Here is a 16,293-nt window from a genome sequence, read left to right as displayed (position 1 = left end):
TCATGAGATAATATTATTTCTTAGTATTATGCAAGGAAATAATTCTTTCAATCAAAACAAGCAACAATACTTTTCTCCTAAAATCAAACGTTGTAATTATTCACTTCTACAAATAGGAGACCAAAGCTTGGAGGGATTCAGTCAGTTGCCCAAAATCACTGAGGAAGTCTGAAGATTCCTAAACCCTGATTTTGAGCCTAAGTAAAATGTTTTAATAACAATGACATCTTCTAGTTTAAAATACATCGTGTCTTTTCAAACTAAGCACTCACATCACAGTGAAGAAAAGGCCTGGTCAGTAGCAGATGTGGGAGAAAGGAAAAGGGGATTATGTAGAGCAGCAGCACAAACATTTGCTTTACTCAGAGCATATGGGTAGGAGTTTAGAAAGATTTTTCAAATCTAAGGCCATAATAAAGGTCATAAAACAGTAAAACAGTACAGCTTTTCTTGACATTTCCATGCTGAAATGCATTTTCCTTCCTTGGTCTATATCAAGGACTGTGGACTGTGGTCTGGTCAGCAATAAGCTGAGGCTGGTGAGCATACTGCCCACTGCAAAAACAGACTGCACAGGACTTCTCTAAGCAAACAAGCATATCCAGAGAGGAAAATATGAATGTGAAAAGCTCACACACCAGATTTGTTTTTGTTTATAGACTATTTCCAAATTAAGAAATTCTTAGTGAAAATAAATCTTATCTTTTTCTAAGAGATGGTGCTTCAGTGCATACGACTCCATGCCTTCTCACATATAAGCAGAATTTAAGAATGCTTCACCACGGTAAGACTCTGTCTTGCACTTCAGTGAGTTTCTCAGCATTGAGCCTGCTTCTACAGAACTGCTATTGAACAGCACAAATATTTAATCAACCACTAAAGATTGTTGGAAAGAAATATTTAGAGGCAGTGTTTTAATTTTGTTCTATAGCACTACAGAAACATGGAGGCACTCGTTTCTGCAGCATCCTTCAGTTTGATTTAAATTTAAATTGCAATTTAAATTCTCAGTACTTACTCTTGCAAGTGAGGGAAGATTTAAGGACTAGACTCCAAGATTTTACAAGTTGCAATAAAAAGGATTTTTTTTTTCTGACTTTTATTCAGACAAAGGTCTATGAAACGGAGTGGTGAGTATACCTTTTTCTGAATAATGATAGCTATAGATGTTTCAACTGACTATAGTTTGCTTTTATGCATGTATTAATGTACAGTATCAAAAAGAACTAATACAAATGAAAAAGTTTATAATGAAGTGATTAAATGCTTTGAAACAGGGCTACGCATTTTATTCATTATGTCAACAAGTCCCAATATATGCATTTGAAAATCAATCAGAACATTCTCATCATAGAACAGCAGTTTGGTTTTAATTTAAATGATACTCCTCTTCACATATCTGAGATTTAAATCTGGACATCTGTCAACTCAGATCTCAGTCAACTGTGGGCACTGTTGAAGTTTGTGAAGATATGGGGGAGAAGAAAAAGTATATATACTAGCTACACTCACATGAAGCTATTTTTAAGTATATTGTAAATAACTAAAGGGAACGTAGCTGTTTATACTTGAATCAAGAACAAAAGAAATTTAGGAAGACTGTGGTATAAAGAGATTTTGAATGCATGTCAGAACATTGCTTGAAAACCCTGAAAGATCAAAAAGATTTGATCTGTGAAGGGAAAAGAAAGAGGAAAAATCAAAAGTTGTAATTGACAGTTAAGATTCCAAAAATTAAAACAGAAGAAAAACACTAGGAAAAAGAAGCAAGTATGATTGATTAAAATAAATGGTGAGTTTATATTACCTTTTAAATGCTTCCAGGAAAATGCCTTACAGTATATCCTTCAAAGTAATTACAATTCTTGAAAAACATCTTTTTACAAATTGATCTTTATACCACATAGTGGCAATTCCACCAACAAAGGTTAGGGTTGTTACAGAATGAGAAAAATATCATTAACATGTACCATGTATTGTACAGTTAACATTCAAAAAACCTAAAAATGTTTTTCCAAAGATAAGTTATGAACACACAGAGTCCAACAAGACTCTATCAACATAGAGGTTAAGCTATAATAGTCCCCCACATTTTGTCTGGTTTGTCGCACAGCAGTATAAGGGCTGTGTTTACATCCATGATTCTCCTTTCTAGGTGGATAACCAGGAATGCTCTATGCCCAACAATGCTGGATAAATTTTCAAGAAGAAATAAGTGTATGTTGTGCAAGGAGAAAACCCTAGAATGTTTTAAAGAAGTAATCCTAAGGAATAGTAATTTTCTCTTGTAATTGTATGCTGACATACCATGACATTCTGGAAGGGACTTAAGGCAAATTTATCATGTGAAGAAAAAGCTTCTTTTTGTGCTTAGCAAACATGATTGCAGGTTTGGTACCAAATATCAATGTAAAAGTCCTTAATTTGTAGTAAGAATGACTTACACAAATGAAGTCCGTGCAAAAATGCATAGAAGATTTGAGGATCTAATATCTAGGATAGATGTGTCCTTTTAGGTATGCTACTGAATACACTGTGCTTCGAAGGAGATAAGAAAAGTAGCTGTTTCAGACCTTTTTTTAGATACAGTGTGTTCCAGGGGCAGAAATACTTGCTTGATTTCAGAAAACATACAAGGTAAATGCGTGTTGGATGAGGACTTCATTCTTGTTCCCTTGTCACTTCTGCAACCATTTGCTCTGCAAAGTTTCTCCTGCATGTATATAAAGGTGATGGGATTTGGTTTTCTTACACACATGAATTAACTTCTAGAGATGCTACAGGTGCTGACATGGACCTGTTTAAGAACACCGGTTTTGTTAATTTCTTTTTTCCTTTTTTTTAAACTGAAATATCTTCACTTTCCATTGGCCCACTCATGCTTTTAAAAAATAAGTATTTCAATTGTTTGCACATTCAACAAGTGAGACTCTTAAGTACCATAGAAAAAGGGCTTAGAATCTTTTTGGTCACTATCCTTATGAATGGGATGTGAAATTCATAAGGTAGGACAATAATTAGAAAAATCAGCAACTCAAAGAGATCAGATCTGACTACTACATTTTGAAAAGTCAAGGTCTTAAGCTCTCCAGGCATTTTCAGAGAATAACAGTGCTTTGATGAAACCTGCCTATTCATGCTAAGTTAAACTGCAGTAACACATTTGTCAGGGCTGTGTGCCATGAAAACATGGTCTCACATCGCGGCAGAGAATGCTACAAGGAACTCACTCAGAAGGTCCAGCTTTCTCAAACCATCTCAAAATGCAGGTTTCTCTGCTGTCTCAAGATCCATACAACCTGCCCGCTCATCAGATATTAAAGGCAATTGCTCAGGTTCAATCAATCAGAACTTGCTTGCAGAGATAATGCCCATGTAGACATTTCTGGGTCACTGTTAGTTCAGCAGATCTAAGTTACTTTAGCTCTCCAAGTTCACCAGTTTAGCTTGAAAAATTTTTTGGGCTCAAGGTCTAAGTGTGTGAGACTAAACAGTCCAACACTAACTCACAGACCGAGTGTTTTAAAGTATTTTTAAAGTGATGCATTTTAGAAGTGCCTGGATAGAAAGAGTCAGGTAGATAACAAAATCCGTTCAGAAGATGCAGCAGCACTTTACTTCCTATTTAAGTTTTTCTCAAAATCAAACAGGGTTTGGACACTTCAAAAAACACAATATAACCAATTTTATCTATTTAGTGACCGCTGAGTTCAGTAGAAAGATTATTACTATCTTCAACACAATGTTTTTCCTGCTTTTTTGTAGCCTTTACTCAGAGATTATAAGAGAAAGCTACCAAAATTTTTTGAAACTTGCAAGGCAAATGATGTGTATATTTTAAGTCAAGGACTGTTGCAGTGCAAGTGGCTGTAGCCACCATGGCCCCAGAAGGAACAACAGAATCCAAAGTTTGGTGGTCAGGCACCAGTGTTTACAGACAACCTCCGGTGAGGGCGAGTCCCCACAATCCTTTGTTTCTTTGATTTGCCTGTTGCAAGTTGATTGGTTACCATTCTCCCCTCCTAGTTTTATGTATAAGTTCATAAATATTTATCTCCTTAGTTGACTATGTATTAGTTCTAGAAAGTTCTGTGTTACTCAATGCCCCATTGGCTATTCCCTGTTACCCCTCCTACAAGCGCTCCCCATTGGATAACTCCCCATGGACTCCTCCCTCTCACCCTTCCCTATTGGTTATCACCATTATCCCCATCTTCCTCCCCAACTATAAAAGGCCTTGGACCCTCTTGTAAAACTGGTTCTTCATCCCTAGGTCCTTCATGGCACTGGAATAAAGTCGGGCCTGTGGAACCCATATGGAGAATCCTTCTCTCTCTTTTGCCTCCACCAACGCGCCTGCCATCTGCTCTGGGGCTCGCTCCTTTAAGCTGAGGGGCACGTCCTTCCTTACTGCGAGTCGCCCGCCGAGGGCTGTCTGCAGCAATATCTGCCTACCTCCAGGCTTGTCTCAGACAGCATCGCAAAGAAAAAATCTAGAAATGGATTATAAAAGACTCTGAAATAGCTGGTCTGTTGAACCAGCTCAGTGAGGAGCTGTGTATTTCCTTTAACTACTTTAGTGTAAAACTGAGTTTTCATCCACTTAAGCTTACATGGTCTGTCCTTCAGAAAGTTACTCTCTTTGGCTTTTCTTAGATGTAATCAGAACTGTTCTGTGTTCCCCTAATTACAAACACATTTCTTTCTCCATGCAATATTCCTAAGTATGCAGCAACCATCATCTTGCCAAAGCTTTCTGGCATTTTTATTCCAGTTAGGTTCCAAATCTACATTTTTCTGTGAGAAAAGCTGTAGGGAAGACTGTAAACAGGATAATTATGTAGCAATACCGTTTTAAACGCAACTTTTACTTGCATATTATTTTGAATGTGTGGCTTTTTACTTTCTAGTGAGTTGTGGAGACACAATGCTATTATTCCTGAAGGACAGATGTGCTTTCATTAATGTAAATTTCAAGAATTCTGTAAGATTTTAAACAGAAAGTATGAGGAAGATAAAAAGATGTGCAGAATGTTACAAAAGTTACTTAAATCATTGTAATGGTCTATCACTGTAATCTCTAATCTGTGTCAATTTTGTGTGGCCTCCTTTATCTCACCCTGTGGAATAGCTCTGAAAAGGAGCCAACCAACCAAAAACCCCATAAGGAATGTAGCCTAGTTTTCTTTGTCCTTTACACATGCCAGAAGCACCTCATGTTAGAATTTTTTTTTTCAGTTTTGGAAAATACTAATAAAAATATTTTGAGAGGTGAGTTGAATGGGAACTCAATAACTGTCAACAATATTTGACATTTGGAATTAAAATCTCCAGTGACATGCTAGAACAGAGGAAATTCTTTTGCCACAAATTTCCTGGGAGAGTTTTGTAGTCAGAGAATCATAGAATTTTTTGGGTTGGAAGGGACATTTACAGGTCATCCATTTCAACCTCCTGCAAAGAGTGGGGACATCTTCAACTAGATTAGGTTATTCGGAGCCCCATCTAACCTGGCCTTGGATGTTTCCAGGGATGGGCCGTGTACCACCTTTCTGCTCAACCTGTGTCAGTGTTTTATCACCCTCATTGTAAAAAAGCTGGTTTCTTATATCTAACTCAAGCCTCTTTTAGCTGAAACCCACTACTTCTTGTCTTATTGCACCAGGTCTTGCTGGAAAGTCTGTCCCCAGCTTTTTTTGTAGGCCCCTTTTGGGTACCAGGAGGTGTAGTGAGACCTCCATGGAGCCTTCTGTTCTCCAGGCTGAATGCCCTCAGCTGTTTCAGCCTGTCTTCACAGGAGAGGCTCTCCTGCCCTCTAGTCACCTTCATGATTCTTCTCTGGAGTCACTCCAGCAGGTCCATGTCCTTCCTGTGGTGGGACCCCAGAGCTGGATGCAGAACTGCAGGTGGGGTCTCACCGGAGTGGAGCAGAGGGGCAGAATCCCCTCCCTGGCCCTGCTGCCCACGGGGCTCTTGATCCAACTCAGGATACACTCAGCTTTCTGGGCTGCAACTGCACACTGCCAGCTCATGTCCAGTCTTTAATCCACCAGTACCTTCAAGTCCTTCTCAGCAGGACTGTTCTCTGTATCTTTATCCCCCAGCCTGTACTGACAGCGGGGGCTGCCCAAACCCAGGTGCAGCACCAGCACTTGGCCCTGTTGAACATCAGGATATTCCCGTGGGCCCATTGCTTGAGTTTGTCCAGGTCCCTCTGGATGGTATCCTGTCCTTCAGGTGTATCACCCCCCAGCTTGGTGTCATCTGCAAATTTGCTGAGGATGCAATCTCAGAAGAGTCCTCTAGAGACCTTAAATGAAACTTAGTGGAAAAGTAGTTGGAAGCTTCCATGTTTTCCTCTTCTTTTGGAAGTTAATAAAAACAGATCCACATAAAAAGAAGAAATGTTAATCATTGAATCAACCATTGCTCATAGAATAAAACTTACTATTTCCATTTGTGTATCATTTTAAACAATTCTCATTTACCTACTAATTATAGACATTGAATTGTGTGAGATTCTCACCATCTATTGTTCAAAAGTGTAAACCAACTGTTTAAAAGTGTTAGATCAAATTGTGAAATAACACCCTTTCAAAATATTTAGGTTGTTGACTAAACTTGATATGCCAAATAACATTTACTTTCAGTAGCAAAATTTAAGACAGGATTGTACCCTTTCCTGGTTCTCAATAAATAACATCTGCAAAATAACTTTAGGTGAAAAAGTGTGAACAAAGTAGTCCGTCCTTACAGGCCATGGAATGAAAACACAGGTGGTTTTGGGCAAAATTTGTCATGTTTTCAGCTGTTCTGTTGCTTGACCAAGTCTACTTGGATCTATGCTTCTACCCAATAATATACATCCTCCTTTTGTTCAAGTGGGCAAATGGCCTTTGTTTTTGAAGTGACATTATCTGAATTACATTCCAGCCCCAGGCGTTAAGTATCTGGAAGCTCTGGTGCATAATCTAATGATTAATACTACATTACTGGATAGCCCTTGTGTTAACTAAAAACTGAATGACTCTTGAAGGATCAAATGAATACTCTCTTGTTTCCATTAAAGCATTCTCCAAGAGTAGTGATTATTTAGTTTACTTTTCCCTAAACAAACTGTGATTACAGTCAAAGTTACCTGTTTCTTCCTCTGGGAAATTCAGGTTTGCATATAGGTTAACTACTACTCACATCTTGTCAGAGAAACACTCACAGAACTATCTTTCATGTTGTCCAAACTAACTGGTTTTGCACAGATATACATCTTTAAAATTAATTTAGGTATTTATATATTTCTATTAAATTATGCAGTCATTGCCCATCAGTAAATGAATTGTTCATATCAGCATTAGAAGAAAGTCATATTAAATTAACAAGTAGCAGAAAACATACTAATAAGTGACCATATTAATGTACAATTTTAAATAGCGTTCATTCACCTTTCTATAAATTATGCGTGGTGACTAAGATCCCATGCTCCTTTTTGTCTTCAACTTGAAGGAAGATAAATAGAATATCTAACCTCCCAGAGGAAAAAAAAAATCTTGTTTTATCCAAGACATTGAGTGTTGAAATACTGCAGGGAGAAATGTAGTTTTATGTACAAAACTATGTAGGACCCCATCTGGAACCACAAGCACCTCTCCAACAATACATATATAAATGTTGCAAGGATATTTTTCAAATGTTACTCAAATGTATTCTGTTCGTATGTGTTTGTCAACATTTCCCAGAGAGGCAGACACAGGAATGAGGACCTCGCTTGATAGGCATAGCTGCTGGGCATAGATGGCCATGAGAGCAGAATTTTAAAGATGAACCTAGAACAAAACTATATACTAAGTCTGTCACACTAGATAAAGTTTTCCTCACCACTTCTCTATAAACATGAGTCCTTGTGTCACAGTTAATTGGGAGGCAGTTGGAGGGAAAGAATCAAGTGGAAACACAATGTGAATACAAAAGAAACCATCAAACAACTCCCTACACAGGTGAAATATAAAAGTATCACCTGTACGCAATCCAATGGATTTTACATACATTTACATTTCCATAACAGAAATAGAAGCAGTTCTTTAAATGCCACAAAGTATATAAAATAAATGTTTTCCAATACTTAATACAAGTATTTTGCATTTAAAAAGCTGTAGCTAACATGCAAGCCTTACAAAGCAGTTTACAGACCCTTTCCAAGACTTGTCATCACTTACATATCTGCTAAACTGCTCTCTGAAGTCACAGGTGTTTAAGTAATACTTTTTTGAGAAGCCACTTTAGTAAGCCGGAGAATGGAAAACTCAAGAGATCCTAGTTTCCAGTTCTTTCCTCTGTCTCCCAGTATCACAATCAGAAATATTAAGGGCAATCAAAAAAAAGCATTCTAAGTATTGCAAGAACATATAGCTTAAGCTCGATGGTTAAAACAAATATTGAGTACAACAAATTTCAGCTATTAAGTTGAATGTATGGAATGCTCTATCAAAACAGATTGAGTTTTATAGACATAGTTTTCAAATGACAGAGAGAAGCAGCCATTTAAGTGTCTTTCTTTACAATCAGCATTTCCATTACAAATCAATTTTTTATATATCTTTACTACTTCAGTGTGTAACTTGGCAACATTGACACATAGATTATTTTTCCCATTTTGTATAATCTGTAGTACAAATACCTGTCCAAAGGCAGTAACATTTTGTAACAATACACAAACTCATCACAAACATAACTTGGTATGTTAGCTGCACTGAGAGGATTCATGCATTGAATGAACAACAGAGTTATTCTCAGTTGGGGATTAATGACACTGTGTATGAAGCCTAAGGAACCTGAAGTATGAAAAGATAACAACATCTTCAGAATTACTATTGAATGTACAGACCTGTTGAATGTACAGTGACGCATTTCCAGTGAACATAGCAAGTTTCAGAGCTTATCAAGTTTTCGGTTTTCTCAGTGATACTGAGAGACCTTTGTGTATTCAAGATGAATGCAATCAGATGAATTAGAAGTACACAGAACAATTGCTTAAAATTTGCAAATATTTGAACTTCTCTTACTTGAACATATTTAAACTGCTTTCAGTTTAGTCTGCTTTACAGGTGTGGACTGATTTTTTTGGGTGTGGATGCTTCAGGGAATGTCAAGTGTCTTCATAAGAATGATGCTTTTCTTGTTGTGCTTGAATCTTTTGTTTGCTAAGTTGTCTTTAAGGCAGTACTGGCAAGTGAATACATTCTTCACCCTGACCCAGAAAATACTTATGAACATAGTTAGGTTTATGTACTGTGAGTGGCCTCACTGACTGGTAATTTAGTGCAATGTTTCACAGACTTTTTTTTACTTAAGTCCCTTGAGAGGATGTAATAATATGAAACTGGCTTACCATAAATGTTTACTTTGAAAAGAACAGAAGCAAAAATATATGCACTTAAAACTCGGACAGAGTTTATATTCTGCAGTGTAAAGTTAGTAATACTAATTATTAAAACAATTGAAGTAAGCACAAAATAACAAATAAGTAATACATGCACTTTGTACTCTAGAACATACAGTGTTTTGGCATCTGTCATTTATATTCATATACCCTGAGTGTAGGTACACCCCCATTTCTAGGTTATCTTTGAAGAAGGAATTATCAAAATATCTGGCTAAAACAAGTCCTAGAGGATATTGCTCATATGAGGCAAAATGATAACTAAGTGGAATTTCGTGTTCATTTTCTACAGACCATATAAAACCCAGAGGAGAAGCTTTCAGTAAGTATGTGGGAAACTGTTAGTCCCTCTCCATTCAATTTCCTACATAAAAGCAGATTACTCAGAGTTTTATAGGAAAAGAGGGAATGCTGAAGCGTTGTCTGAAATGGCGTGAGACATCATGTTCACAATAACACTCAGTTTGACAGCAGAAAAGCCAACAGCCACAGGTGATCATGGCAGTCATGTTACTGTGCCTTGAAGTCTAGTGGAGCTGGGTTTGCCTCCGTCATGGTAGAAATGGTGATTCCATGGTCATACCTCTTATCTTTCTAGATAAAGACTTTGTTAGCAGAACCAGACAATAACTACTCTTTACTGCAACACCTGCTTCCAAACTTCCTTGTCATGCTTCTGAAACATTATTTTTGTATTCACTCTTGTCTAGAGTGGAAGAGCCTAGAAGAATCAAAAGTCTTCCTATGTGGCCTAGCCTGGATAAGTCTCACTGCATTTCCTGTACAAAATTCACTTAAATGGTTAGAAACTGTTGGCAAGTTAGCCTGAAAATGGGGAGGGGGTGTTATGCTAAGTCCATAAGAGATTTCATTCCTACATAAATGAATAAAAAAAGATATTAGGGAGACCAAAGCAAGGGAAGCAAAAAGAGATGAAATTCTACTACAGCTGCATCACTGTTATTGCAGTAATTTGACAGTATCCAGGAACTTATCAGGTGCTTGCACTGCATGAAGGAAATGTTTGTCCTTGAATAATGCATCACCACGTTCGCAGTGTTTTTGTAAACAGGTCTTCCTGCCATCATTATTTCCTTTTATTCTCTGCCTTGAGATGTAATCAATTTAAATTTCAAATGGAATATTTTTATAGTGTTTAAATAAAGTGTACAAAAGATTTGATTCTTAGAGGTCCTGTGGAAGGATAAAGAAAAAGTTCACCTGCAAACTAATACAGGAAAAGGCAACTGAATGAAAAAAATTCTTTGCATAGCCCTTTTGTTATGAAAATAAGTCTAGGGAATCAACAATGTCTATAGGAAATGTATCGAGCAGTTAATACGTGCTTTTATTGAATCCTCTCTCTTCCACAACACATCAAGAATTTCCTCTAAAATAGGAGAAAACTGGAAGTTAGAGACTGTCAAGGTGCTAGAGTGTTTCGACCACCACAGACAAAGGTAATTGTGGGAGTAAAAGCACAGGGAGTGGTATAAAATGAGCAAATATGGGATTCAGTGAAGAGCAGAGTGTGTATGGCCTGAAGACAGTAGAGAATCAGATGTTACATGGACCCAATTGACAAAGCATTTTCATCATCAAAGTAGTGTTGCACCATCTCATTCATCTCCTTTCTTACTTTTTCATTTTATTCCCCTCTAATCTGCCATAAACATAATTTAAACACCTTTAGTTTATCATCTAAGCACCAGTAGAGGTAGAGGGGAAGACATGTAATGAATTAGCAGTATGATGCTGGGAAATAGCATAAGCACACTAATTTAGAGATCACTGCACCTGTGATTTATTTTCTGAGTGTAATGTCTGGGAAAGAGGATCTGATATCAAATGATTCTTAGGAGCAATTATATTAAAACTCATAAAAATCTGTTTCTACTATTGGTGGGTAGCAAAGGTGCAACTTTTTTGCCAAAACAGATTTAGGATAGCTTCTACAAAATTATTTCTTTATTTTGGGATTCAAAATTTTCCTATTTACCAAAAAGTATTGCATCTTTCACATGAAATGAAAAGCCAGGGTAAAACACAGTAATAATAATAACAGCTCATATTTTTTGATATTTCAGAGCTTAAAATATCAAAATATCGAGAACTTTATAAATTCCAATTTGACTCTATTATCTTCCTGCCACCAGGTTCTCCATCACTCCCATGGCATGCTTCAGAGCAAACATGTTTCCTTACACCTTATGCTATTGCACCAATATGGGCAGAAATTACACAGACTTCCAAACTCTTTAATTGAAAGATTTGAAGGTGGAGTAATAGAGCTGGACTTCAACAATCTAGCTTTCAACGCAGACACAATCTCAAAAATTTAAAGATTCCTTTTCTGTTTGGCTGTCTTTCATTAGGATCAGTTAGATGGTATTTTCACTTTTGTCTCTACTTTCCAGTTAGCTACAGTACAAAATTTGAAGCAAACATATTGAAAAATAATTATCTATATGGACTAATGACAATTTTCTTCAGTACAAATGAAGTATTTTTGCCGTAGATCATCAGACTTAGTTTAGTTTCTAACTTGACAGTAACAGACATCCAAAACAAGTAATCTTGTAACAATACTAAATAATTCAAAGTCGTCCAGATTTTCAAGATCTCATTTTGGTCCTTGTTTGTTTTTGGTTTTTTTAAGTTGCTCACTTTAATTTTTTCCTTTATTTGCAAAAAGCAAAAGAATTACAGTTGTCATTTAATACAATCCAGTTTTCAGTAAAATCATGGCATTGTGTAATTAAAACTCTTTAAAAGCTTTTAAAGTAATTTAATGGCTATCTCAAAATGGCTATCTCAATAAAATCAACATTTTAGAGAGAAAATAATCCTTACTGCAAAATCTTTAGAAAAGATCTGTAAGAAACCTAAAGGAGACCTTCTGCAATAAAAGAGTAACAACTCACTCTTTTTTTTTTTTTCATACAAAACATGACATATTACCTACTTTCTATTTACATGCACTTACAAAAATGATTCCACAGAAGTTTCTGGGATTTATTTATAAGTTAGTAATCAACCATATAAATAAGGACTGCACAAAGTCAGCTCATAGCATGTAAAAGGAATAAGGAGACCAAGTTACATTATGAAAGATTTTATGCTTTCAAGATTTGATAATTCAAATGCTACACAATCAAAAAGATCAAGAACATTTAAAGTCTTAAGGAACAATTCCATCCACTGAAAAAGAAAATTGCAAAGGAGATACAAATGGTAAGGAAGTCAAATTTGTCAGATTATTAATGTAAAGAAGGTAAATTTAATTGTCTCAGGAGACAATTGCTTTTATTTTGAAGAAAACCATATATCTTTCCCTTTCAAAATGGCAGACTCAATCTACCTCCTGTATAAAATCTCCAATCTCAACATGGCAAGGCTGTTTACTAGATTTTTCAAGGAGAATTCTAATATGTACAGAAAGGCAGCATCATTATTCAAGCTGACATGAACTCCCTAGATAGCCTTTTTAATTAACCAGATAAAGCAGTGTAGGAGCAGTTTCATCCTGATGCTGTAGCTCAGGATGAGCTTCTCAGTGATCTGATGTGATCTGATGTGACAAATGACTTACTAATTTTACCTTACACCCACATTTAAAAGAATATTATAAAAAGTCATAACTCCTTAAATGGAGAGGACACATTGTTTTGAAAAATTTCTTGCAAAATCAAAAATCAAGGTTTTGATAATCGCATAAGTAAAATATAACATAGACCAATTAAAATACTTGGATGTAGCTTACATATACCTCTGAAGGAGAAGGATCAGGATTCAAGGGAGATATTCCCAGTAAGGCATTAAAACTGGAACCTGAACTTCAGTCTCTGTATTGCCCTCTGTGCTGACTTTCATACACTCGATAAGGTATTGATGACCTCAAGAGCACAAGTGAACCATGACAACTGCCTTCATCCCCCAGAGACCTACGAAGTGTATGGCCATCTTTCCTCTTCCCTCCCTTCCTCCTTCCTTTCTCTACTTTTATAGATGAGCCATGTGGAATGGGGAAGACATGAAACACCTTCATTGCCAGTAACATGAGAATAGCATGTCTCCAGTAGAATAAATCAATGACATGAAATAAATGCCATTATACATTAACACTGCCAAGACTGGAATGAGCAGTGGCTGGTTCAAACTGAAACTTCACTAAGACCTAAGTGAAGCTGTGTGGCCTCTCACTGAAAGGATGGGCCCCTCCATTGTCAAATAAGCTTTGTCATTCAAAGCAATACAGTAGATCATATTTGCTAAGTGCTAAATATTTAGATTTGAAAAAGGGTTTGAAGGGTGAAAGAATGTCTTCTTATTAAAAAATCCTTTTTCTCAGAAGTCACCTCACAAAGACTGATGAAACACATTCAAAGCAGACTAATGTTAGCTAGTAATTAAAATGAAATACAAAATCTCCACCTTCTATAAAATAATTCAGCAGCTTATCACCTTACCAGGACACCTGAGAAAACAATACATGTATTATGGCATACCTTTCACTGGCTTGCAGTTCACATCACCTGTTTGATGCCTGCATTACTGACAGACTTCTGCTCTATTTATGATCCAGAAAGACAACAGTGTTCCACTGGCACAACACAATACTGATTATCATTTGTAATTACTGATTATAATATAAATTTTGATACATCATTCACAGACACATTCACCCTTTTATTTTCTTTCTCTGTTATTAGCAAAAAACCCCCCAAATTGTCAATAAAGAAAGCCAGACAAACCAAGGTGGGGTGAAGACTCTATTAAGACCATCTTGGCATCATTCTTCATTACTTAGTAAATGCTTTTCTATTCTAGCATGCAATTCTTCAGAAGCTAGTCTGGCCAGGCAACCTAACTATACATGAATTTACACAAATAAGACTTAGGCTGGAAAAGAGAATATGAACGAGAAATAATTTTTGAACAATTTTGATCTTTAATATATAGTTATCAACTATATATTAACTGAGAACACAGCTACCTTTTTTGAAAAACAAACTCTCTGGACACTGGTATCACAACAGCGAGGAACATGACTTACAGTTTCTTGAGTGACCATGTAAATAGGACATAGCTTTTAGGGACAATTGTTCACTTTGATTCCACTGCAGTATCAAGATATGTTTAGTATATGGTATTAAGAATTCATTCAGTCATTTTTGCTTCAGGATTATTTGTTATATTATGCTGAAGTTATTTTGTTACTTATTTTAATTTTATTTGTTTGTACTACCAGTGTGGATCCAATCATTATTTTTATTCAAGAAACTATTTTATTAATTGTCAGATTCCCCCTGGTGCTCAGCTCAGCATTCCTCCTCTGACTCTACAAAACATTAGTTTAAGGTAAACTAAGAACCAGGAACATATCCCAGCATATTTGTGCAAAGCTTCAGAGGAGTTAGAAATGACCCATAGTCACTCAAAACTTAAAGCCTTTCATATGGCATTTCAGGAATGACCAAGGTTTTATGCACAGAAACTGATGATTTTTTCTTTCAGTTGGAGCTAGGAAGTGCATATGAACACAAATTTAAAAACAGCGTGGTTACAATCTTTCTAAGCTTGGGTTTATATTTATTTCAAGCTCCAGTTTCCATATTTAGCTGGAATTTCGATTGGAATGCTGTGAATGTAAGCTGATCAGAGACAACTGAGACACGGAAGACCACAAAAGGTTGCCATTCCCATTTGCAGAATATTTCCCCCCTAATTTGCTGATTCCTGGAATCAGTACCTAAAATTTGAGTGAGCTCCTCGAGGGTGGGTAGGTTGTGCATCACTGCCATCTTCGGTACACAGGAGGAATCGCTGGAGTGACGGTCATTTAAATGAAACATGTTGAAATAACTCATTTAAATATAATCAGATGGTTGAAATTTGACAGCAGAATGGAACAGATTTTTCCACTGTTTGCAATGCTACAGAAATCAATAGACACAGCTTTTCTGTGCTGTATGCATATTTAAAAAAAAATATTTGGAGATTGAAAATCCTTGCACAATAAATAGGAAAATTAAAATATCTCATATCACATTGCCAAATGATGGGGTAATAGACACAAACATATTGTTCTGTAAAAAACTGCTTTAAGAAGAAAAAGTATGAATTGATTCATTTAGTCAAACAGTACTCGAACAGATGGTGTGATTAACAACTAGTATGTTAGCCATCTCAGGAGCTTACAGAAAAAGTAAACAAATGCCTTTAAAACATATCACTTTATTCCCCAAAAGGTATTTTCATTCACTTATTAAAAAATGGGAAAATCTATATATTTATGATAGAAGTATGAATATTTGGAATATAGTAATCAGACATGTCTGGCAGCTAAAATTGTTCAAATTCTGCTTTTTAATGAAGACTTGAAATCTTGCAAGTTTTGGGTTTCACCTGACTGGCTGAACTTTCACACTGATTACAATGCATCATCAATATATGGACAAAAAGGTGGAGGAATGAAAATTCATCATTCAAACTTTAATGAGTGATCCAGTACAAATGCATCAGTATTGTACGAGAAGTTGTTCAAAACAGGTCTGATTTTCATGTACAAAATGTGTTGCAGCATTTTAACAGGGCAAAAGCTCTGAAAACAGCCTTGGGAGCGAGGTTACACATGCACAGAAAATGCATGTATTTTTTTCACCACCAGCAGGAGATGGAATCAAAAAAAATTGGCTTGTGCTATGCTTTAACAATTCTCAGGTATTCATGACAGTCAGTATAAATGAGAGCAAGCCTTTTCCCCATTCAGATGGACAGGACTTGGAAGAGTCTTTCTGCATTGTGTTTGTGGTAAGTATCTTGGACAGTTGCTATATGACCTTTCTCTTTGGATCAGT

This window comes from Corvus brachyrhynchos, unplaced genomic scaffold, assembly GCF_000691975.1.
Source record: "Corvus brachyrhynchos isolate BGI_N302 unplaced genomic scaffold, ASM69197v1 scaffold490, whole genome shotgun sequence".
NCBI lineage: Eukaryota > Metazoa > Chordata > Aves > Passeriformes > Corvidae > Corvus > Corvus brachyrhynchos.
Note: the sequence above shows the minus strand (reverse complement) of the source record.